The sequence below is a fragment of the Ornithodoros turicata genome, chromosome 8, assembly GCF_037126465.1.
Source record: "Ornithodoros turicata isolate Travis chromosome 8, ASM3712646v1, whole genome shotgun sequence".
NCBI classification, from domain to species: Eukaryota; Metazoa; Arthropoda; class Arachnida; order Ixodida; family Argasidae; genus Ornithodoros; species Ornithodoros turicata.
In genome coordinates this window covers 33,485,920-33,509,981 of record NC_088208.1, presented here as the reverse complement: position 1 = coordinate 33,509,981, position 24,062 = coordinate 33,485,920, and the positions used below count along the sequence as shown (strand labels likewise).

At 44.7% G+C, this 24,062-nt stretch overlaps 1 protein-coding gene and 1 non-coding gene across 6 annotated transcripts in view; both read right to left on the bottom strand.

Annotated features, from left to right (window-relative positions):
• The window catches only part of LOC135367054 (calcitonin gene-related peptide type 1 receptor-like), a 131,940-nt gene that overhangs the window by 63,645 nt on the left and 44,233 nt on the right, over positions 1-24,062 (bottom strand). For 3 of the 5 annotated variants that reach the window (XM_064600140.1, XM_064600143.1, XM_064600144.1), the window contains exon 3: positions 3,806-3,839. The exons of 1 other annotated variant lie outside the window; for it this stretch is intronic. The gene's annotated coding sequence lies outside the window, so the exon portion shown is untranslated. Of the gene's footprint in view, positions 1-3,805; positions 3,840-14,919; positions 14,940-24,062 lie in introns of those variants that run through there. One more of the 5 variants, XM_064600142.1, reaches the window with a different exon arrangement.
• Positions 5,286-5,367, bottom strand: Trnal-aag (transfer RNA leucine (anticodon AAG)). The gene has a single exon. It is a non-coding gene; the product is annotated as a tRNA-Leu (tRNA).

Genomic DNA, 24,062 nt, shown 5'->3' with positions numbered 1-24,062 from the left:
GTAGCTATACTCTCACTGGCTGTGTGGCACTCCCGTTTGTATCGAATCACCGCTTATATCGAATTTCTCTCCTGTCCCGAAGACTTCGTTAAGACTGTCCTGTACTATACATCAAGTCCAACCTTGCGCGTTACCATGACAACAGGTAAAGAAAAACCTAACCTATAAAAACCTTCTCCGCTAGGCAACGCACGAAACCATCACTGTATTACACTGCCCTTCGTGGGGAGGGATACTTTGGGAGGCCGACACGTTTTCTTTCTGCAAGCATCATGAATACGCGGTGGCGCCATAAACTCGCTAACTACTAGTGCAATCGGATCCTATGCATGTTCTTCCCAATACCAGATAAGACAGGGACGTTTTTTTTACGATGTGCATAGACTATTAGAGTCGTTGTAAGGCCAACCACGTTGACACTGATCTATAAAAAGTAGCGCAGGTTATGGCCGCGGGAAGTGAGTGCGAATAGAGGCAAAATGGGGTAGTCGCCCAGCGCTCCCAGGAGTAAGGGTGGATTAGTGAAGCCTTTTTCGACACGTCGATCACGTTGGGAGATCGCTATAAAAGTGGTGAGCAATACTTCCGTGGACGGGAGGGTGGTGTGAAATGAAGTATGAGGCCAACGGAATGTCTGGCCGTGTCATATCGACACGTGGCAAACTGCGGCTTGCATAATGTATGAGGCGTCCTAACTTGTTAAGTACCGCTTGCAGTGTGGGATAAATGTACTGTAAAACAGTGGAGCTGCAACTTCAGAAAATTTATCTATTGCAAGCCAGCGCCACCTAGATACAGACGACCTCCTCCTCCCTCCTTCGCTACGTGGACACATAAAGTCAGAAGTTCGTCCGCTACAGCGGTTAGCAGTTCTGCCGATTCAAGAACTCGCAAATGATTGCAGCTAACTTCGCAAATTTGAACCTGTAGACTAAGAGAGAGAGAGAGAGAGAGAAATACATGATGACGATGATATGGGGACTAAACTGTAGACTAAAACTTCAACACGCTTTCTAGAAAACCAGTTTTGAGAAAAATATGGCACAGTTTTGCGCTTTATTTTGCTTTCCCATTTAGTACGGGGGGACGTGCACTACTCGCAGACGACAGTGGCTGCTCATGCGGCTGACGGTGGCTCGTCTCCATGGCTACGGCCGTTCAAAACACGATCCTGATTGGCTGACTCTTAATTGTTACGTCACGTGGACGAGTAAGCAGGCTTTTTCTATCGAGGTGGTGGTGCCCTCACTACTTTTACGTCCCAATTTTCGTCCGAATTGCGGTATAGGTTTTTCAGAAGGTTCAAATTGAAAATTACGGGCAACACCGCGTCGAAGTCACCCCCAAACTGCGCATTGGCCGTCGAACACGGCAGCAAAACCGCCTTGCATGCGTAAAATACTGAGTCTAACACAAAAGAAGCCGGCTACGTGTCGGCTACGTAGTCGTCAGGAGCAGCAAGCGAATCGGGACCGTAGGTGACTGTCGCTTGACAAACTGGGGATTATTTCCCACCAGACGTCGCCCTATCAATCATATTATCCTATTTCAGCCCTGTTTGCTATCAAATTAAAATATTTACCATTCCCTGTCACATATATAACATTATATTTATTCATAACTTAAAAACCCGACAAAGGGGGCAAAAAACGACAACATAGACAAGGTTCCCAGTCTCGGGATCTATACTACCAGCTCGCTTGCTACCTCTCTATGCTATCATTATATTTATGTTTATATCATATACGTTTATTAAATGTTACATTTACATGTATAACAACATATATTATTATGATATTTAGTGTCCCTTCAACGACATTTTACGTTTCCACAATAACAAACACAACAACAACAATAAATGATGACGATGAGATGGGGTGTTTCAATAACAAACACATGAAGTGATGACGAATGAGAAAACTGTCCACTTAATTTATGGCTCACAACCCATTAGCACACCGGTCAGTATGTGATATTAAACCATGAAGTGATGAATGAATAATGTTCTTTACGCTTCCACTTCAACGAGTTCATATCGAGATTCGTTACTATATGTCGCTGCTCCCGTCACGAGGAACAGCTCCTTTACCGCTTCCGTCTCAACGTCGCCAGCACATTACTGTTTCCCTTCCAAATGGGTCACACCACCACTCCCCTCTGCACCAGCACAGGCGTGGTGGCTGATATCCCCCACTACTTCTGGCCTTACGAACACCCACTAAACCTGTGAACCCTGAGATTGCCTGTGATTACCTGAATGCCATATGAACACTCTTTTGACTGTGCATTATGTTTCTCCTTTATTCCTTTTCCTTTTTTTTTAATTTTGGAATAACAAGACTAACTTTTTGTCTGGCCGACCATTCCTTTTTCATTTAATAAACTTTCATATCCCCCTTCTCATATCGAATTTCTGTCTTCCCGTTGCAACATTAATTTTGCATTCGCATTTTCGTTTACTTCCCATTTTTTCGTTTCCCGTTGCCGCGTGTACGAAACATTCCAAGGTTGACGCGTTTGGCGGCAACTTGGCAGAGAACACCAAGCAACTCCGTGAAGAATGAATGCTTTCCACCGTGCGCTTGAACACGGCTGTCGTCGCGTGACGACACGAGACTTTTGAAGAGATATTTGGAATGTTCCAGGCGCATAGCAGATGAGAGACGGGAACCGAACGCCTTTCTCCTGGGACGACTGCCAAGGGGCCGATTTGCGAGAGAATGCATCGCATCGGTTATTTTGGAAGACGCATACGCGAAAGGGTACAGCCAGGCCACGCGACGGTGATAAACGATCGGCCTTTCATCTCGATCGCTTCATACCGGCTTTTTGACGGCCTCCCGCTGGGCGATGCTGCGGGAACGGACAGGTGAAATCGCGGCTATGGTAATGAAGTGTGGATCGTGCGCTTAGGCATGTTTTTATCGAGCTTATACGGGGCGATCGGTTACCGAGGATGATATCACGTTACAAACAGTGTATATACTGTAACGTATAGCTACTTTAGCAACCACCGTTGCATTGTCGCACCTGAGAACTTTTTTTTTCTTCCATCAGCTTGGCCTTTTACTATCCGTTTACACCCGTTTATAATGTCATACTATCGGGTCAGATTTTTCCGGGTAAATGCGTTGGAGAGGGGAAAATCTGGTGCTCTAAGTCTGTAATCCGGGATTAATTCGGCCGTTATCAGGCGTTATCAGGCTTTTTCTTTTCGGTCCAGCAAGTGGCTCGCAGTTAAAGGTGCACATATTGGCAAAACATGCATTCCTCGCGAATTGCAATCACAAGCACCACATATTGTTGATTAGTACAATTTATCGTTGCACTCGGAAACAATATTTAATCAGACATGCGTACAGATTGCTATTAAATAACCTATGTAATAGTTGGCACAGCGTGTTATGTGATTTGAATTCGGGGAGAAATCGGGATTAACCCGAATGGGCCCGAAACTGATTCGCGAAAGGGGCGATAATCTGGAGGAGTCGGGTTTAACTCAGAAGTGTCAGACCCTAATTATACATCCGTTCAGCACATTATACCTGTCACTGTTTGGATCACTCTCATAAATGCCAGCCATTGTCATATCACACAAATGCCCGTAGTGCAATAGAGTGTATCGTAGTGTTAAAAAGAGAACCTTAAGTTTGATTGTTGCCCTTACTTTTAACTGGATGTAACTGTGCTTAAAACGCAACTTTATTTAACTAGGAAATTAAAATATACGAAAGAAACATGCACTTGAAAAAACAGCCTCTCAGAATCAGAACGAGCATGTAATAAAATACGATGGCTCACTCACGTCACATTGGAAGTCTAAGACTGGCCAAGAAAGCCTGCAAAACAAGAAGGACACCTTAGGAAAACGCAGAGGGGGCAGTGTTCTAAAAATGCACTGAATTCTTGAAAGCAATACCGCGTCTTTCACATTAAATGGATGAAGCCCTGATCAACACTAATCTCGAAGCATGGCAAGGAATCAATCGGAGCTCGAGCCTGCTCACAGTCCTGAGTAGGGTAATGCTAATCAATCAATAAATAAATGAGCTCCATTTCTGTTTCATAATCTCGAGTAATAGTTCAGCTGTCTTGGACTTTTCGATACTCTTTGCCTTCTGCCTATTTTCTCTGGGTGAGCTCCACACCTAAGCTACGTCATTAACAAAAGCCCAGAAGCGTAACGTAGTTCTACAAGCCTGGAAATCATGCTGTAAAGTCACTTCAGCTACGCTCGATTGGCCTCGCCACAGTCACCAGGGCATTATTAATCTTTTATTATGGAGCTAAAGTTTGAAAACTCAAAGCTTCTCTGCCAAAGCGGAGTAAGAATGTTCTGACGCATGTTGGCATCTGTCTGAACATCCTCAGAGGATACGGATACGAGATGGGCTTCCCTTCTTTGGCTGTGTTTTAGTCGTGTTGTCACGATTGCTGTGCACTTCTATGGACCGAAGATAGACCAAAAGCCAGGGGACGTCATGAGTATTCACATACACACATTGGCTTGACGTAACAAGAGAAAATAAAATTTAATATGACGTTTCGATGCCTATTCGGGCATCATCATCAGAAGCAACAAAACGAGTCCGAGTCTTGGTACTTGGTCTTGAGCCTTGGCGACCAAGGTATAAGTACCAAGACTCGAATGACGCATCGTTTTGTTGCTTGTGATGATGATGATGCCCGAATAGGCATCGAAACGTCATATTAAATTCTGTTTGCTCTTGTTACGTCAAGCCAGTGTGTGTATGTGAACATTCACTTCTATGGACCGTGTGCTATACCTAAGAGCGGGGAGGGGGGATATATTTATTAGAAGAAAAGAAAAAAAACAGGGAAAATGTCAGCCAAACGGGACGACGACTTGCTATTCCACAAAAAAAAGAAAAAGAACGAAGAAAATAATTAGGAAATAAAGGATACACTAACAAACGGTGAAAGAAGGATGAAATGGATTACAGAAGAAGATGACTTAAAAAAAACATGGGGTTAATGTGTTGAGGGTGAAAGTGGGGCACTGAAAAATGAAACAGCACGACTTGAGTTCACAGGCTGTTCATGAGATCTGTATCACTCCTAAGAGCGATATGTGTGTTGTATACCTTTAGCCCGCAAAAGCACACGAATGCAGAATAGCATGTCTTCATACATGGGACAACGCCTCCGTATAAATCACATTAATGTATCCCTATCCACCCTTCTCAGTAGGCAAACACATCCACAAAGTATATATAGAAACTCATACCAGATGCGGTAGAAAAGTGGAGAAAAAAAAGTAACATTGGCAGCGGTGGGATTCGAACCCACGCCCCCGAAGAGACTGGTGCCTTAAACCAGCGCCTTAGACCGCTCGGCCACGCTACCGATAACACACCGCCACACGTGTCGGTTCCCGACAGGTCGGAAAGGGGGCACTAAAGGCGATCCAGTTTTTGATCACCTCAGCGGCCGAATTTTGCCGGGAGCGGTGCAGAAACAGGCAACACCCTCTGAAACTTCTTTCGCGTATACCGACAGACTATCCTCATGTGCGGCCGAACAACGAGACTTTCACCGTGTCCCTTATTTCCGTCCCTGCAGAACAAGTCGTGTGGAAGGAGAAAGCGGGCGAAAGATCGACCCGGTGATAATCAGTTAAGGACGCTCGAGTGTCAACATGTACTCCAAAAATGGGAAAGTCAGGAAATATTTATCAGTCGAGAAACCTCCCCACTTCAGAATTTTGAAGATATCGGTAACGTTATCGTCGTTTAGACAAGCTAAAGTCGCTTCCAAGACGCTGCTTGTGCTTACTGCCGTATTCGCGCTCCGCCCTAGAGCCAAGTGCTCCTCAAGGGGACCTTCTTGTAGCATGAGTCACGGAATACGGTCTTTCCTTAACAATCTCAGCCTAACCATGCATTCCGCAACAATGTCGCAACAGTTGACCACCCGGATGCTCCCTCAGGACACTCAAGGGTTCCTTGAAAAGTGGTCCAGCGCGCACCCTTGAGTGGAGGGAACCGTAACGGAAGGCGCAGCGGTTGGGTGCGCTTCCGGAGCCAAAGACAGGATACCTCGAAGCACACTAAGCACACGCAAAATACTTCAGGAGGGGTTCTACAAGAACTTTACATGTGGGACAAGACTTCACCCTTGTCTTCACTCTACCAAATAAACTACCGAAGGTAAGGTTTCGGGGGCGGAGGGGTGAACCTCCGAAAGTCAACCTCTGGCTAAGTCACTGTTGAGTACTCTTTTCAACACTGTTATGCTGGACGCCTTTAGAACTGCAGAAAGTAACGTGCTATGACGGACCAGTAGAACCAGCGTCAGCTAAAACAGTACATCGCTGGCTGCGAGACCAGATGAATAACACTACCGAGTACTGAGGCACCGTGTACGTGGGCAATCGGTACTGGGTCCCTGGCCGAATACCGTACAGGACGTTCACGGAATGATGCATAATGTAAATACCCCGAGACTAGGGAACACGAAGGGACAGACACAACACGAACAGACTTCGTGTTGTGTCTGTCCCTTCGTGTTCCCTAGTCTCGGGGTTTTTACATTATGCATCATCTTCACCAGCTCGCTTGCTTCCTAGCCATTTTTTCATTGCTCACGGAATGCTTGTCATCGTGGGAGATTTGTAAGGGACAGTGCTTTCCAATACATTCTTGAGTAGAGTTGGGCTCATATTGTGATGTTGATCCCTTTGTTCACTGTCCTTTTGTAGCCATGAGGTTTTCGTGTCCTGCCAAGGACAAGGATGTAATATCACCATTCCCCCACCACCTCATTATTTTATGCTTCATACTCACCAGCCCACTGTGGTAGTGAGCCATAAATCAAGTTGTAAATTACCTCATTCACCGTCACTACATGTATTTGTTCTTGTTTTTGGCTACCTTGACTACCATAGCTGTCAGCTCAGAATGATCATGTCAACCCCTGCGAGGGCGTTGGCGGGCGCCTATTCGAACCAGTGCAGTAATAAATTACAACAGATGTATATTATTGCGCGCTTATTCTTAAAACTCTCACTTGAATAATGATTCGTGCTATCTCCCTCGTACAACTAATTACGGTCCGACATCCGCAACGCAACTTTCGCTGGCCACTATAAGACCGCGCATTTGTGTAATATGATTAATGGTATATTCGCCCCACTAAATAATTGAGTTCCCGTGTTCGCAATTGTGCCGGATCTTCTCTGTAAAACTGGCAAATGAATGATTTTTATTCGACCAGGAATTTCAATGGCTTAAAAGAACTTTTCATTATGAGTCCCTCGAATGCAACCTTATCAACCACACGATTTTAAAGGACTGCTCATCTAATTATTTGGATAGGCCCTCTCTTATACACCGAACGCAGACGAGATGCCACATAGCAAGCCGCCAAGTTGAAGCTTTAGGTGTTTGGACTCACCGCAAACCGTCCAGAAAATAACTGCAATAAAAACTGAATCATGCGTGCTTCGCAGAAGAATAACATCCACGGAACTAAAGCTCATTCTCTTCGGGCATTCTTGACTTTCTTGATCTTTCTCGACGAAATCGTAATCCTTCTCCCGAAGTAGATTTCCCCTGTGTAGAGCTACAAAAAAGAAATACACAGTACATGTTGCTCTCTTCTCTCAGGTGTGCCAGAATTGTGTTACCACGTCTCCCCTTCCAGAAGCCAGCATGTAGCAGGCTCCGAGAATGTTTCACATAATGGGCCGGCCATCAGTAAAGTTGTCCTATTAAGGACACCTGCGTTTTCTCCTCAGGTGCAGTTCCGACACAGCAACAAGGACTGGTGGTGTAATGCGCCTGCTTATAATGTGTGTGAAGAGCTACGAGCTCTTCACATGCTTCAGTAGAAGTCTGAAGGAATAATGTATGTAATATGAAAACGGGGGCTGTCCGGGCTGTTTTATAAAATAGTTTTTCTTTTAAGTTACAACTAATTAATTTTAACGCAATTCGACAACAAGAACAAAAAAGTGACACAGACAACGCTGTCATTAATTTGTCGTTGTTTTCAAGCTGCGCTGTAATAGGAATATTCAGCTATTACCAACTGCTCTGATTTTTCTGTTCTAATTAATTAATTTTAACACATACAAGCATACACATATGGCCAGAAGTTATGGCGTGTGTTCCATTGACAGTACCTTGACCCAGATGGCATTTTTCATAGCATCATAGGTAGTCGCTACTCCGCTGTGTACTGCTTTACTCTGAGGGTAGCAATAAATAAACAAATATATATTATATAAATACAAATACAAAATAAACGAGACATGGACAACAGAAGTATGGGTATTAAGCGAAAAAAAAAGGTATTTATTATGAATTAAACTAGTTAATTAAAAAGAGCTGAGTAAGAAAAATTCCCTCATTGCTTTTTAATTAACTAGTTTAATTCATAATAAATCCCCTTTGTTACATAGATATATATTCCCTTATATGTTTGTAAGTCAAACGTCGCCATGTCAGTGCTGGACAGCTGTTTCGGCCTTCTTGGGCCTCATCAGCAGTACGCAGGCAGTCAACGTTTGAGCGGATGGCGTCAGAAGGTCACGTAACACGTGATTCCTCCCGTCAGGGTGAGCTAGCTCACCACTGAAAGCCCAGTGCAAAGCCAGTGAAGTATACTTTATACTTTTACTTTTTATACTTTTTTAAGTATATATACTTTTTTCACGTACAGTCAATGAGTGGAATAGCCTACCAGACAATGTTGTGTCAGCTAAAAGTGTGGATGAATTTGTTTCGATGGTGCAAGGCCACCTACCATCGTTGGAGGTGTATGTCATTGTTATCTTTTGCTTGCCACATGTGTGTATTGTGTCTTTTGTTATCAGAGTTAAAAACTGTCATTGTTTCCTCGTTTGCCATTTGTAGGTACTATGTCACGTGCTATGATTGTAGAATTATTGTCGTTATTTCAAGTTTGTACAGTTATTGAACATTCTTGAATCGCTTGTACCATTCCTACTTGGGCCCCCAAAAGGTTAGTAGTATCAATAAATAATAATAATAATAATAATAATAATAATAATAAAATGAATACGTCCGTAAGCGAAGACGTTGTTTCGTTCTCCGTCATTTATACTCCACTTGTATTCTTCTTCGGATTCACCACGTACTCCGTCGCGTTCCAACTGCGCAGGCGATATGTTTGCTAGAAACTTTGTAGAGACGAGCGATCTTCTGCGAATTCAACTCCAGGAACTTGGGTATTTTATCAAATCGGCCATCTTCAGGTATTCGATACCGGCGCCTCAGGCCTTTTAGCCGCGGGGCAACCCCACACAGAGCAGGTGTATGTGTATGGTGTGGAAGCCACCGAAATTGGCTTCTGCTCCACCGCGCATAGGATTTTCGAAATGGACTTGGCCGAACGTCACTTCTGGTCGAAAGAAATCTAAGCGTCTTAGAGGTTCTTGAAAGACCTCTTCGGAGGCACTGCACAACTGTCAGCTTTCCTCGTGTTCCCCCCTCTCTTACTCTCTATTTTCCTCATTTTTATTGCAATTGTTTAGAATACAAGAGAGGACTGATCCTGTGAAGGCTAGATGTTTTGGACTCAGTAAAAGGACGGGGGGGTATATTTATTATAACAGAGAAAAAGAAGAAGAAATAGCGGCCAAGGTCGAAATAAGCAAGTAAGGCTACGTTCTCGTCGTAAATATAAACAGTTATGTTTCAAATATTCATGCAAGGTCAATAGAAAGGCAGAAGATTCCGCACCCTGAGAAAGCAGAAGGAATTAGATTTTGACGGTTTTACTACTGTACAGTTTTATAGTACAGGGGAGCATTTACAGTTTCAAGTTCCCTAGGTTGCAATTACTCCATTTTAATCCCAGACCCTGTACCTTACTTCCTATTACTGCAAAAGTTGGGCCAAATTTGGCATAAACTCCCGCGCATTCAGTCCTGAAAAAGAGTATAATCGTTGTGCCACTATAACTAGTCCCCTAAAGGAGTAAAATTGCTCCTTTTTTTTTCTTTCTGAGGGTGCACTTCAAGGCCTTTGCGAAGATGACAGCTACGTTTTCATCACCTGTTACTTTTGAAACTCCTGGAATGGAGCCCACGAGTTGCTCCGAATAAAACAACGCCGCTGAAAAGCAGGAAGCACCACGGCCACGTACGCGTTTCTATTTTTTAGAGAATGTATTCTACGCACAATTTTTGTGTGCTTATCCGCACAATACGTTTCACGAAACACACGTTTATTTTTGCTCCTCCTCCTGCTCCCTAGTCAAATCGTCGTTGGATCGAGAACGAATAACGAGACATCACGTAATCTCTCTGGCGCCATTCTAATCATTAATCTCTCGAGATGTGTTCCAATCGCAAACCACGAACGTGCTTCCGCGTGGAGGTAAACAGGGCCTTAAATGTCGAAACAGACGTCCACTTTAGATATGTATACTCCCGGAATTGCGCAGTACCGCTTCATTTGCCAGGGTTCCACTTAGTAGTGTTCGCCTTGTGTGATGCGTAGCATTGCAACCTCAAAGTATTATGCAAATGTGCCTCTCCAGCGGGGGTTCTCTTAAGGGCATATATGCATTTAGCCTGGCCGATGTTGTCTTGTATGGCATCTAGCCATCGCTCACCGTCAGATGTACAGTATTGGCTGATAAACGCGAAGTGAAAACAGTGAAGAATAGCAATAACAAAAACGTGCGCTACCAAATACGCAAGAGCAACTCTCCAGACGGTTATTGTACTGTCGCATAGATGAAAGAGTACGTCGCTGACTACAGAAAGGATAAAATATTGATTTTTCACATTGTTATGATAGAAGTCAAAGAGACGGGAAAATTCGATATGAGACAGTTCGATATAAGCGGAAGTGCCCTGAAAATGGTGACAGCAGCCTCGGAAACGCGCGTAAACACGCGGCAGTGTTAAAAACGGCATTAAGTATGGAAAAAGGTCCTCGTGATGAACGCCAGGCAGCCTTTAAGTTAGGTTCAATAAAAGAGAAATACGCGAGATATATTTGCCATACGGGCTTGGTCTGGCTCATCGTTCGCTGTATGCAGAGTCGGCTGGCAGTACGATACGAATGATCTGGTTCGCATGTAACTCGGTCGGAACTGCATAAAACCTTGCACAAAGCGATAATTCGAATAAAGTTTCTTCGTTGTAGCGGGTTAGGTCTCGTAACTGAGATGGCCAAGTCAAGCGCAGTAAGAGAACAAAATCTTCACTCATTACACGGACAGATCTTTTAGCACTCGAACAAAAGGCATATGCGCCATAGCAGCAGAAGATATTCCCTTTGCGAGCAAAACGAAAAGAACACAAAGCGCGAGATCTTCAGTGCAGAGAAAGTGCAGAGAAACTGTTTCTGTTCCTTTTTCGTAAGAATGTTAACCGCTACCACAGCTTTGCATGCTTACATGCATCATTTAGCACCCCCTGTCTCTTCTTCTACTAACACGTGGTCTTTGCAAAGGGGGGGGGGGGAGTGGAAAGGAAGGACTATCGGAACATTTCGCCGTAAAGCTCAAATTGCCGCCGTTCTTCTTGTGATTTTTGGTTACTTTGCGCAAAATTTTTGTTTGTCTCTTTCTTTGTAATGATTTTGCATCGGGTATGCCTTTCAGGAACCCGAACAGCACCTCAGGATGGAAGATCCGTTATTCTGCTCCCGCATTATCGTTCACTACTGCCAGAGCCCGCGAGATAAGAATGTAAACAGTGTTTACTTATGCAATAGGGGCCCACAGAGGCTTCTTTACTAAAGCAGCTACTCCGCCACGATTCTCCGCCGTGCGCTTCAAACGCGCGTGCACCTTATACTGTGCCTTCATTAAAGGAAGACGAGTAGCTCCGTTGCAAGAGCGCGCGTTCAACGTGATGGAGTCAGCGAGAATTCTTATTAGTTCTCGTGAGCTCTCCGGTAATTAACCCGCAGAACATATGTCCTATGCATTTAGGATGGAGAATCTACACAGGACAGCGGCGACGCTTTAATCTGTTCTAGGCAGGAATCCGAAGCAACCCGCGTGGTACGTATGAATATGTGGTACATATGAATGATGTGCTCAGCAAGAATTTCGCGGAACCTTCTTAATTTCTTCCAGGAGTCAGTGGCAGTGATTAGTTTCAAACTGCACACTGTACGTACATTGTTAAACACAGTATCCGTAACTAGGGATGTAAAATTTCCCGAAAATTTGTGCCTCGGAAAAAAAAAAAAAGAACAGGCTCCTTTCGTGTTTTTTTTATAATTTGAATAAAATAAAATAAAAACAATGAACATACTGTTACTATAACCTGTAACTTGTTTATTGACATGTATATACAGAGTGTCACACGATAAAAGTCCACCCCAGCGAGCGTGCTGTGCTACTCCGATTACTCATGCAAGCAGAAATTGTGTGGTCTACATATAAAGTTCTCAAGGACATGCGATCCCTGTAGATTTCAAAGGGCTTGAGCATCGCTGTGCAAAGTTATGATGCAAAACGTGCGAATCACGTGTTCAAAACAATCAACATGTCGGTTGCAGTTGAGAGATTGCTCCCCAGAGGGCGACGTGTCGCTTTGGTAGAGACGTCTTCGTGTTGTTATTTATCCCTTTTCCTGGGGTTCGCGATTCACACACAAGGAGAAATGCATCCAACGTTCGACAGCGACGAACTATTTTACAAAAGTGTCATGAACACTGCGGTCAAAGCGAAAGCAATGAATGACGATGGCGATCTTTCGCCGCTGCTCATCGAAGTACTTTGAATGCTGAATGTTAAACCAAAATTCAGGCGCCCCACAATGTGCTGACGCTCGAAACACGCCATCTGGGTTTTCTTTAGAGTTTTTTATTTATTTTTTTTAACCTCTGAGCAGCTGAAAAAGACTTTTTTCGCGAATATTTCCGGTTTTTTCCACTCCCTTTACATTTCTCGTAACGTCTAAATTTTCATCAATGATCGAACGAGCAAATCGAAATTGTGCAAGCGATCTGGCGTACTGTGGTTACATGTAGCATTTCCATAACTTTGAGGAGCACAGATAAAAAAAAAAAACTGAAAAAGATGAGGATGACACAAGACTATAGACTAGGTTACACCAAGGTCAGGCTTGTGTCTAGCGCTTGTATCTAGCACTAGAAGAAAAGTGATGTCCACATAGTGATGGAATGCAGACAGCGGATGCATCTCATGTTGTACTCTATGTTTGTATTGCACACCTATCGAGCTCGATGTCTTCATCATCACTCGCCATCTTCTCCGCCCCTCAAGCAATAGGATAGGATGCTGCCTCAGCGGCGAAACATCCCACTACATCGTCATTACTTATTTGTTGTTGTTGTTGTCGATGTCTTCCACACAATGCAAATTCACTTAGACTCACACACTGCTTTTATCTAGATACACGTCGTCAAATTTAATTTCCAGACCAGGTTAAAAATGTGTTTTACGTGAAACGAACTTGACAGTAATGCCAGAAATGAAAGATAAAGCGGGAAATATTTTCTTTCTCTGTATCTCTCTTGTAACACACAGTAAGACACAAACGCGCTAAAACAATTCAATGTATTCGAGAGGTATTTCAAATAACAATCTTGTTTCAACTTTTATAGAAGGTCAGTTACACACCGTAGCCTAAAGGGACCTACACTAATTTCATATGCACGAAATCGCACGTATATCGACAATTACGTCATAAAATGCAATCAGCTCTTTACATTATGACATCATCCTCTTCCCTATCGTTCATCGCTTTTTTTCTCTCGTTCTCGCTGGTGCGTGCGCGTATGTTTATGAGCCTCAATCAGAACGGCGTGCCATACCATAGTTTCGAGGCCGCCATATTGCATAAACATCGGCCGGGATATATTTTATTAAAGGACACTATACCGTGGTGTGTTTTGAAACCGCTCGGCGACATACTTGCCTTATTTATTCAGAACGTTACCCGGAAAGCTTATTCTTCGACGTCGTTTTATCGTGAGGCAATTCGAGTATACTGCGGAGAAGGGACCAAACAAACCGGAACTAAGTGAATTTATCATTCAAAACGTGTCAGGCTCGATCCGCCTGTAGGAAGGTTGAAATGTGGCGGAGACAAATGTGTACATTCGGTTGCTAGGCATTGTGGTATCAGAAGGGCCCAACAAGAGAGTGTTGCATTCGTACACGTCGCAGCCTTGCATCTGAGACAAGAATGATGGGTGTGAACTTCTCTTTTGGAAACGTATAGCCATAAAGGATGCGTGTCATTGTGACAAGTCTATGTGATCAGTTACAAGTGGTGGTGGTGGTGGTGGTGGTAGTGCTGAAAGAGGTCGCCACTGTCGGCCTCACAGAGGTGGGCAACGTCACGACTAACACTCTGGGGGAATTTTGCGTCCTGGGCCGACTTCTAAGGGAACTGTGCCGACGTATGTCTGACAGCTCTGACAGCGTCTGAGGAAAACCCAGGAAAACCCGCAGACAGCACGCCGGCACCGGGATTCGAACCCGGGTACCTCCCAGTCTCGATGTGACATGGCCAGCACGCTAACTACTCGGCCAAAACATTATCATTATTATTTATTATTACTACTATTAATAATATTATTCATATGCCTTTAGCTCATGCTCAGCAGTCTCTTAGGCTTAGGCGGGCCACTTTTGTAGTTATTGGTATTAGAATATTGCAATAAAAGTTATTATTATTATTAAAGCGGTAGCTTCACGGGGCCAATCACCGTGTAGGTCCGTCCGTTGCTGTATAAGGCCACGTGACCTGTCACGTGGCACTAGCACGTGCCACCACCACATGATCGCCACGCTGTGCTTACGGCACGCTGAAATTGTGTAACCCGCGCAGTAACGATGCAAAACCGAAATGAAATAAACGATTTCACGAAATAGTATAGTGGCTTTCCATAAAAATTTAAGAGCATTTCAAGAAGAGTTTCGCCAAAAATTTACCTTCTTTTAATGGCTTCCGTATGCAGCGGTATGTGTTCCTAGAGCAAGCAGCAGGTCGTGCATATCTTAAATGCTTTGCAGTCTCCAGATTCCTTAAATGAAACAGTATCGTGAAAAAAAAAAAAAACCTTACACGGTATTTCCACTTTGCGGGTGTATTACAGCTATAGAAAATACGTATTCCGGAATATCGTAATGTCAGCGGCGAGAGAGAGAGAGAGAAATACATGATGACGATGATATGGGGATGACTTCCGCTCATTGAGCAGAATGCGAAATACCTCATCCCATCCTCAATCATGTAGCTGCTGTTGTTGAGTGTATTCCGGAACTGTAGTAGGCGAGTTGTCCAACGGCGCCATCCTTTACATGGTGAGTTATGACACTCTACCAGACGGTGCAATAAAAGCAAAGATCTGTGTAACAGCCTCAGCAGGGCCGTTTAAGATGACTTGCGTATTTTACACATCTTTGATGGCGCTTGCAGAACAACATTCACGTTCTCTGAAACCAGCGCATCACATATACGGCATATTTGTCGACTGAAAAAGCCAGTTTTAAAGAGGGAAATTAATCTATTAGGGGGCGATCTAAAAAGTTGTCTCACATGTACAAGACGACAGGCAACAACGTGCAGCAGCCGGTTCCATTTGCGTTCGGTATAGTACAAATTTTTCCTTTTCTTTTTCTTTTTTGTTATTTAAGCTTGGTAATGCAAATGTTCTATAGACCACTTTGGAGTCTCCTTCTGACGGCAGTGTTTAGAAGATTAGAGTTTGGCGAACTATGTCCTATCACCAAAACACTTCTAGGCCTTTCCTGGTGGTCGGGGATTTGAGAGTAGGATCTGTTCTTGGAAGCACCGACGCAGGCATCGCTTCACTTATCAATTTTTTCATCATTTATTTATTTATTTATTTTCTATTTATTTCACGATACCTCGGAGGTCGCTATGTATATTACGGATTAGGTGGTACTTTGGGCATTAGATCTAGACCGTGCCGACGGTCGCAAATACTTTGAGGATTAATATTGGATTTATTTGCATTAATTGCGTCATTTGCATTAAAATTGTATTAAATATAAATACGTCTTATGCATGGCGCTGGTGAGCACGTGGAGTGTTTCGCGGTCAGCTCCGCTCCCTGCAATGCAGATAGAACCAGGGATCCGCTGCAGCCCTATGCCGTGCGCCCCGAACGTGACGTATTGATAATCTTCGCAATAGCTCGAACGTCCAGTACACTTGCAGTTCATAATTTTTTTTTTGCCGGTCGTTCAGCTCACGATAGCCCGTTTACGAACCTCATTAAATTTTCACTTTCCGTAAACTTCGTTTCACATTTCATGCCATCGCTCATAGCTTCCACTAACTTTCAAAATACCTTTACTCTTTAATGCGCCTCATTCTTCACTTCTCACTCGCCCAGCGAGTGAAAGGTAATGATTTATTCACGAACTCGATCCATCATCCTCTAATGTTCAACTCAAATACCGATCAGTTACTATAGGACCTCATTTCAGAAAATGAATGGCATTCCCGCTTTTCTCACTTTCCCTGTTATAGGATATTGAACCGATGCAATTCGTTATTTTTTCTCTACTTCTTTCCTCGCGATGTTGAAGCCGACACAGCGACACAGCGGAAGTAATTTTTTGTCCAGGGCAGAGGTAAGCATCACGGGCGTTATATCCTGCAACGGAAACACGACCGAGTCAGAAAATTGTTGACCTGTGGACACAGTCGATTCGACAGATGACTCCGATGTTTGCTCAGATGTTACGCTTATACTGTGTGGCCTTTTTTTTTACCTGTCTTTGCGTGTCTGTTCATATTTATTCGAGGCAAATTCACATACATCATTAAAGTTGTTTCCTACCTTTCCTACATTCATCTTATCTTTCGCAGTCCATCGACACAATGAAAGTGTAACACAAAAAGAAATAGAAAAAACGACAGTCGTGTGGACCACAAGGTGTTCCCAAGTGCGGCGTTTTGTCACAACATAAATCAGATATGGAGAACCCACAAACTAATACCCCCTAACATAGTGTTGGTTGACGTGTCTGGGAGTTCTCCCTGGACTTCTCTTAGACGTATGTACTCTCAGGTGTACTCCCTCTGAACTCCTTATGAGGTCAGCCCAGGACACAACATCGTCCTCAGCGGAAAGTCGCAAACGTGGCAGGCAAAGCGCTCGATAAGCACATATCGAAAGAGCAACCGGTACCAGTACTGGACTATAACCGGTACACCGAACATACGAACTCAGCCACAGATCGAGCCAAAAGGCAAACAAACAATCCATACAAAGCCCGTTTCTTTACACTGGCTGAGTCAGCTCACATAAATGGAGGCATTGTGATTTAAGTGCCGCACTGCGGTTCATATTTTACGAGCCGACATCATGACCATACAGAGGGATAATGATGATCTTCAGAATAAGCCACCCAATAAGCCACCCGTCTTCAGAATAAGCCGCCCGAGCGCTTCCTTTTAGTATCCATTTCGTTTTATACACAGAGAGGTCATTCAGCTTGAAATAAAGTGTCGCACTCGCTAGTCGGAGGTAGCGGCAGATCTGCTCCACTGCCCAAATCACACAGACGTCTGGAATGACACCCACGTCTGTTGCATCTGTGGGATATACGTTCGGACAGTCCCTTTTAAGGTCCATATCCTCCTTTGATGAGAGCAGGGAATATAACTTTTATATCTCACTTCCGCGTTGGGTCGTATAGCAGACTTCACCGCTTGCTGCTAAGTACTGCGGGGAAGCCTCTGCTCCGTAGAGAAGGTATATCTGGTCTTGTCACTAGAACTGCAGTACAATGTAGGGTACGAAGGTTGATGCCGCTTGGTTTTGTTTGTTTGCGTGCTGATTGGAATGATACAACAGATGATGCCCGATTATGAATAGGATTGGATTGGATTGGATATAAAAGAACAATATGGAGAGGTTAGTCCTGACCCAGTCAGCACTGGCTACTCCAAAACGCGTTTGTGGGTGTAACGATTATGTTTTGGCCTGCATGGTTTCTCAAAGTTAAGTGCAAGTGTTCATGGTCAAGATGGTATAACCAACTAACATAAATATTTTTATTTATTTTTTTACAGGTGGACCTCAATAACATCATTTATTCGTGTCGCACGCTTATGAAAGGTAACGAAGCAGAAACAATGCGAAATAAGTGCAGAAAGATGCATGTACAAAAATTGACTGTCAAAACACTGCCAAAAGGTCACTTAAGGAAGGGAGAACATAAGAGCCCGAACAACCCAAGACGATCAAAATGTTTCTGATATGTTTAGAAAGCACTCCTTTGGTCTCTGCACTGTGCAGGCTCGCTCGACACGCACGCGTGCACGCGCGCCTCTGCAGTCACGAATTCATCGTTGCGTCGATAGCTTTCCACTGCGCAAACTATACCGTCTCTAGCGTAGAAAATCGAGCGATTTTAAATTAGCCGAGCTGCGCATGAGAGCATTGACGCGACTCAATCTACATCGCTCAATATCGAGGCCGGCCTCACGTGCATGCAACCATGGTCGTGATAAACAGGAGCAACATTGGAATGCCAAGAATGAAAGAACGAAGAAAGAATGACCTGCAGTTGTGATCGATAGAAACGTATCTGATTTCAATATGCCGTCCTGCGGTAAGAAGAAAAGAAACGAACAAACACAGGAGACTGTCATTGTTCAAAGTTCGCGCCTTTCTTTTGTCGAGCAAATGCTACAAATAACGACACAGCATGCATTCCGGAACTGCGGTGTGTATTTCCAAAGAAGGAGCCTTTATGAACAAAAAAAGCAGTGCTTCTTTGTATTGGAGGAAGAAGATGAATGTACATGCAGATGAGATATGACGAATTGTGATTGAGTACTACGATAGCCATCGTATTACAACCGTACGAGGATATTGAACGTGCCTCAGACAGCAGCTTCTCGTACAAGCTTACACGTCACTTTCGGGTCCATTCTTACACAATTTGTACACGCGGACTTGCGATTCCATGACTCGTTAAATGCATGCTCGGCGTTGAGATATTTGTGCTGACACATTTTTCTTCGTGCCGTCCAAATAACTTTCATCGGGTGCCTCTAAATATTAGAATGATTTTACGTCATTTGCTTAAGAGAGAAAGGAAATGACGTTTAACATGGCGCCGGAACTTGTGTTGTTTAACAGCAACAACTTTATTGCAAGATGATTAATTGGGAGTTTCATCACCAGGGGCGATACTCTGCTGGTGGTGATGCGAGGAATGAAATAATGAGACCCTTCACAATAAGGATCGAAGTCCTATATGGTATCCAGAAAGGTGAAGAGAGCTTTGAGGGCAGAGCGTTGGTGGGCTGGATGTGGCCAGGGACCAAGCAATTTTCTGAGAGAGGGGGGGGGGGCGAGAGACCAGCTCGTTAAGAGATCCGGAGAGAACGGTTCGGGAAGGTTGGTAGTGTGGGCAATGGAGAAGAATGTGCTCTAGATCTTCTACAGAACCGCAGTGACTGCATTGGGGAGCGTCAACCTGTCTCAAGCGGTAACGCCACTGCGCTGCAAAAGCCACATCGAGGCGCATTCGATGGACTAATGCGGCACCTTGACGAGAGGTATGTCGAGGCATGCGGAAAGCGAGCTCTGTTTTGTTTAATTCTCCAAGTAGTCTATCAAAAGTTGTAATGCATGATATTTTCGCAGTGCGATGTCTTTTGACCGCGCAATTAAATTTGTAAAAGCGCACTGAAAAAGTAGGTATGAGCGGCATAGCGTGATCCAGTAGACCCCGCCCGATCTCCTGGCGTGGCGTAATCAGGTCCGTGTTGTAGTGGCGTCAGCTGAAGAAGCTACTAGGCAACGGGAGTTAACCACTTTTGGCTGAAGTACAAGGTAACACGGAACGAAACGGAACGGAACGGAACGGGTAACAGTTGAACGACGGAACAGCCGCCATGCAAGGTGCTCAGCCAAAGACACTTTCTCACAGAACTCGACATCCTTCGCCCAAACCATCCGAATACTTCAACTACAACGAGGGATCGGCAAAAACGTAATTACGATTCAGGCACCAGGGACCGAAGCTTTGCTGGTCGTGACGAGGTTTGAGTTCACGACTAAACACACTGGCTTCGTGGCACTGTCATCCGCTCGTTACGGGGTGTACCTCGAAATAAAGTGATCGAAATCCCCGCTGCAAAATAAACTACTACTGTAAATAAATGTTATCTGACTATGAAATGCGCGAGCGGGAAACTGTTAACGACGAACTTAGACTAACTTGGACATCAAAAATTCAAGCACCAAACTTGGCTATCCAACATGCTGCTCCGTATAGTGTCCGCCCTGCTTGGCCTAACGGCTGCTATAATGTGGCTTTCGTTCGCTAAAACGACTTGGACAGGCATCGAAAACCCGTGAATTTGAGTGAATAAGTGGTGATTTTTATATACTTTTTAAACACGCCATATCATCTTACGAAGCAATCGAGCATTCTCCTTAATTTTCCATGTTTCGAGAACGTGAATTTCGAGATCAGATGCTTCACAACCGGGAATCTCGAGGTCCACCCCTTCAGGGGGCGCCTAGCCTATCTGGTTCTAACTGAGGATAAGAAGGAGCATAGTGCGCATGCGCACGATATTCAAGATTCGCCTGCCGGATCTACTAGACTTCGATACATCACCCGACGATGTGCTTCTTGGCAATTCCGTCCTTGATCGCGGTGTTCGTTCCGAAGACGTACCTCAGCCCCGAAGGTACCCCATCAGGGATCGTCGTCCTCCCCAGCGGTTCGGCTCAACTTAGTCGTGAGGAGTGTAGTGGTGTGTCAGCTGAAGAAGCGAAAGGCACGCGCAGCAATGCGAGGCGCATGTGACAGCTGACACGCATGTAAATACTTCGTTTGATTAAACGTCTAGTTCTCTGGGACTCCGCTACACGTGTGACGTAGCATCACCGAAACGTGCAGCTGGAAGGACTCGTTTCCCAATGAAAATTACTCTGCTGTGGACACAGCGCGGTGTAGCTCGCGCCGTACTCACTTCTCACTTATTACTTCCGAAGAAGGGAATGGGAAGAGGAAAATGGGAAGCAAAGGGTTGTTGTGCAAACCAAAGACTTCGCGCGCGCGCCCTGCAGTTCAGCTACAATCGTCGTTCTTGCGATAGAGCGCGTGTTTACTTGGGGGGGGGGGATATATTTATTCAAAGGAAAGGTCGTGTCTACTTGTTTCACAATACACTGCAGCCAAAAACGAAAATTTATGGGGGGGGGAAACTTCCACTGTTCCTTTAACATAAAACTTTCGAAAATACATGAAGCGCACATTTTTTTTTTAATTCCATGTTAGCACCGCGAAGCAACTGTGGCTATGAGCGGCGTACAGATGTCGACAGATGGAGAGAGGACAGCAGGAAGGAGTGGGGGAATCGGGGGTCAGTATGCGTCCTGGGCCGACTTCAAGGGGAACTGTGCCGACATTCGTCTGGAAAGTCTTCGGAAAACCCAGGGAAAACCTCAGACAGCACAACCGGTGACAGGATTCGAACTCGTGTCACCTCCCAGTCTCGGCGATTCTTCTCGGCGATGTCACGGGAGCTGGTCGCCAGTGTACAAATATTCAATTAACTTCCACACGACGCTTTCGCAGCACTTTTTCATTTGAAATGAGCACGAGGACTGATGATTTAATTTCGAAAAATTTCACCTCTTCCTTTTTTTTTTTTTTTTTCTGGAATAAAGCAACGAAGTGGCAGCAGGGCGTGACACGTGGCGACCTTGCTCAGGTGCATGTGCAAAATCGGAAACCGCTGCTTCAATGGCTGCGTTAAGTTGCTGCTCCGGATCGCAAGTGTTTGGCACTCGTACTCCGAATTTCGCACGAGAGCGCGCTCTTCATGCACCTGCTTTGGAGGGTGCACGAAAAAGGGGTATCGTGCGCCTTCACGTGACATCTTCCCTCCTCTTCACGAAAGCGAAGAAAGAGAACGCCGGACGGTGGGGAGACAGCACAGCAGAGAGAGTAGAAAAAAAAAAGGAAGGGAGAAACGGCAGCACGGCGAGCGTGTTCAGGCGTCCAAATGCCGTTTACTAGCTGCTCCAGGAGCACGAAACTCGGAGCACCCGAGAAGGAGTAAGAAAGCAGCTACTTAACGCGCCCATTGCGTTCACGCTGTGAAAGACTCACAAGTAACGTCTGCCGCAGTGGAACCTATAACCTGCCGCGGGACCTATAAACTGCAGCGAGAAGCTCTCTCTAAGCCCGCTGAAGACACTTGAGTGGTATTTCCGTTCCGAATGTGGGCGCTTATCCTTTCGAAGACAATCTCCCACTGAAAGCACATGTCCCCCGGCTACACCGGGAGACTGCTGTGGCACGCGTGCAGAAAATCATTCGAGTTAACCGACGTCCGACTATAAGAGAGGCTGCGGAAAGGTGTTAAAACAGCACACGACGCCTTCCAGAAAATCCTAGCTGAAGAATCAACATGCAATCTCCTGCTCACACGCATGTGACCAAAAGTGAGCTTCTTGCGAGACACAACACGCCACGACTCCAACATAACCTTGGCATGACGCACGGCAGGGCTTCTAACAGGACTCGTGCATTCACAAAAGAAAAAAAAAACGCTTACTAGGTTTATTTAGCTCATTAATCTTCTTATTTAGCTCGATACTTTTGGTTTTCTTAATCAGCTGGACTTTCGCCCCTTCTCTCTCTTTCTCTCTCAAAACTGATTGGCTCTTCGACCTCTTTGGACACCGTAGGACTTCACTTCGATTCTTATTGTGAAGGGGCTCATTACTTCATTCCCCACATCACCACCAGCAATGGAATAGAGTATGGCCCCTGATGATGAAACTTCCCATTCATCTTCTCTCAATAAAGTTGTTGTTGTTCCACCAAGCTGAACCTTGCGCTGTGGCCTAGGATCAAACGAAGGACCAAACACAGCACTTCCAAGAAAACTGACACAGAACCTTTTTCCTGTGACATCACTAACAGATAATTAAACTTGCCCAGATTTCCATTTTAATCACGTCATCTGTGCGTGGCCGGTGGCTACACCATCTCGCAGTAATACATTCTCGCCATAATCCGCTGGTTTCGTTTCGTCGAAGCCATCAAGAAAATTCTCCAGACAACAACAAAAAATACAATTTGTATTCCCAAAATTAGAACGTGGGGAAACAAAAATAGTAACTCTCTAACAAAAATCCTTGCACGCGCGGTTGCCAAGCTATTACGGCGATCAATTCCTGCATGAAGGAAACTGTGGTTTCTCATTTCCTCTTTCTTTATTTTTTATTTTATTTTTTAAGTTGTTTTCCCCTCTCCATTTCGTATTACCGGCGGTGAATTACATCGTAGAGGAGCGAGTGCATTACACGGGTCAGCCATTAATTATGTATTCGAACATGGCCGCACATTAAATCGGATCTGTCGAAAGAGTGAGACATCATGGTTGCTCCCTTTTCGCCCCCTCCCCTCTCTCTTTCTCTCTCTCTCTCTCTCTCTCGTTACACGTAGAAGGTAGGACGTGCATTGAAATACGCTGCTCCTAAAATTACTTACGACTTCGCTTCACGGAATTGTTCTCTTTTATTTTATTTTTCTCGTTTCCGAGACTGTCAGCTAAGCTGCAAGGTTTAGGGCGGTGGGAACAGTGAATTGATGAAAGTGATTTCTATGTAATTCCACGTATGTAGTACCAGGAGGTAGAAGCCAGTTCCTGTTATACCTTACATCTGTATATATGGTGAAGATGTCGATACGTAGAAATCAATGGTCTACTATTTGCACAAAAGTGTAACACGAGTTGCCTCCAACGTTGCGTAAAGGTTGATTGGTTGATTTATGTGAAAGACACCGTCCACCTGGACGCCCTGTGTGAATGTGAAGGTGACTGAGAAGGATACAAGAGAGGACGTGCGGAGAGTGCATGCATGTCCTCATGTGTCCTCATGTACTCATGTATCAGCCTGGTATGAAAATGACAGAGGCGATAAAACGGGGGGTAAAGGTAACACCCCTGACGGGCGTTCGATTTTGTGCGGGTTCGAATCCCTGCTGGTGCCTTTTTATCAACTGCCATTGCCTTGTCGTATCAACTAACTGAGCCCTGGAACATCAGTTACGAG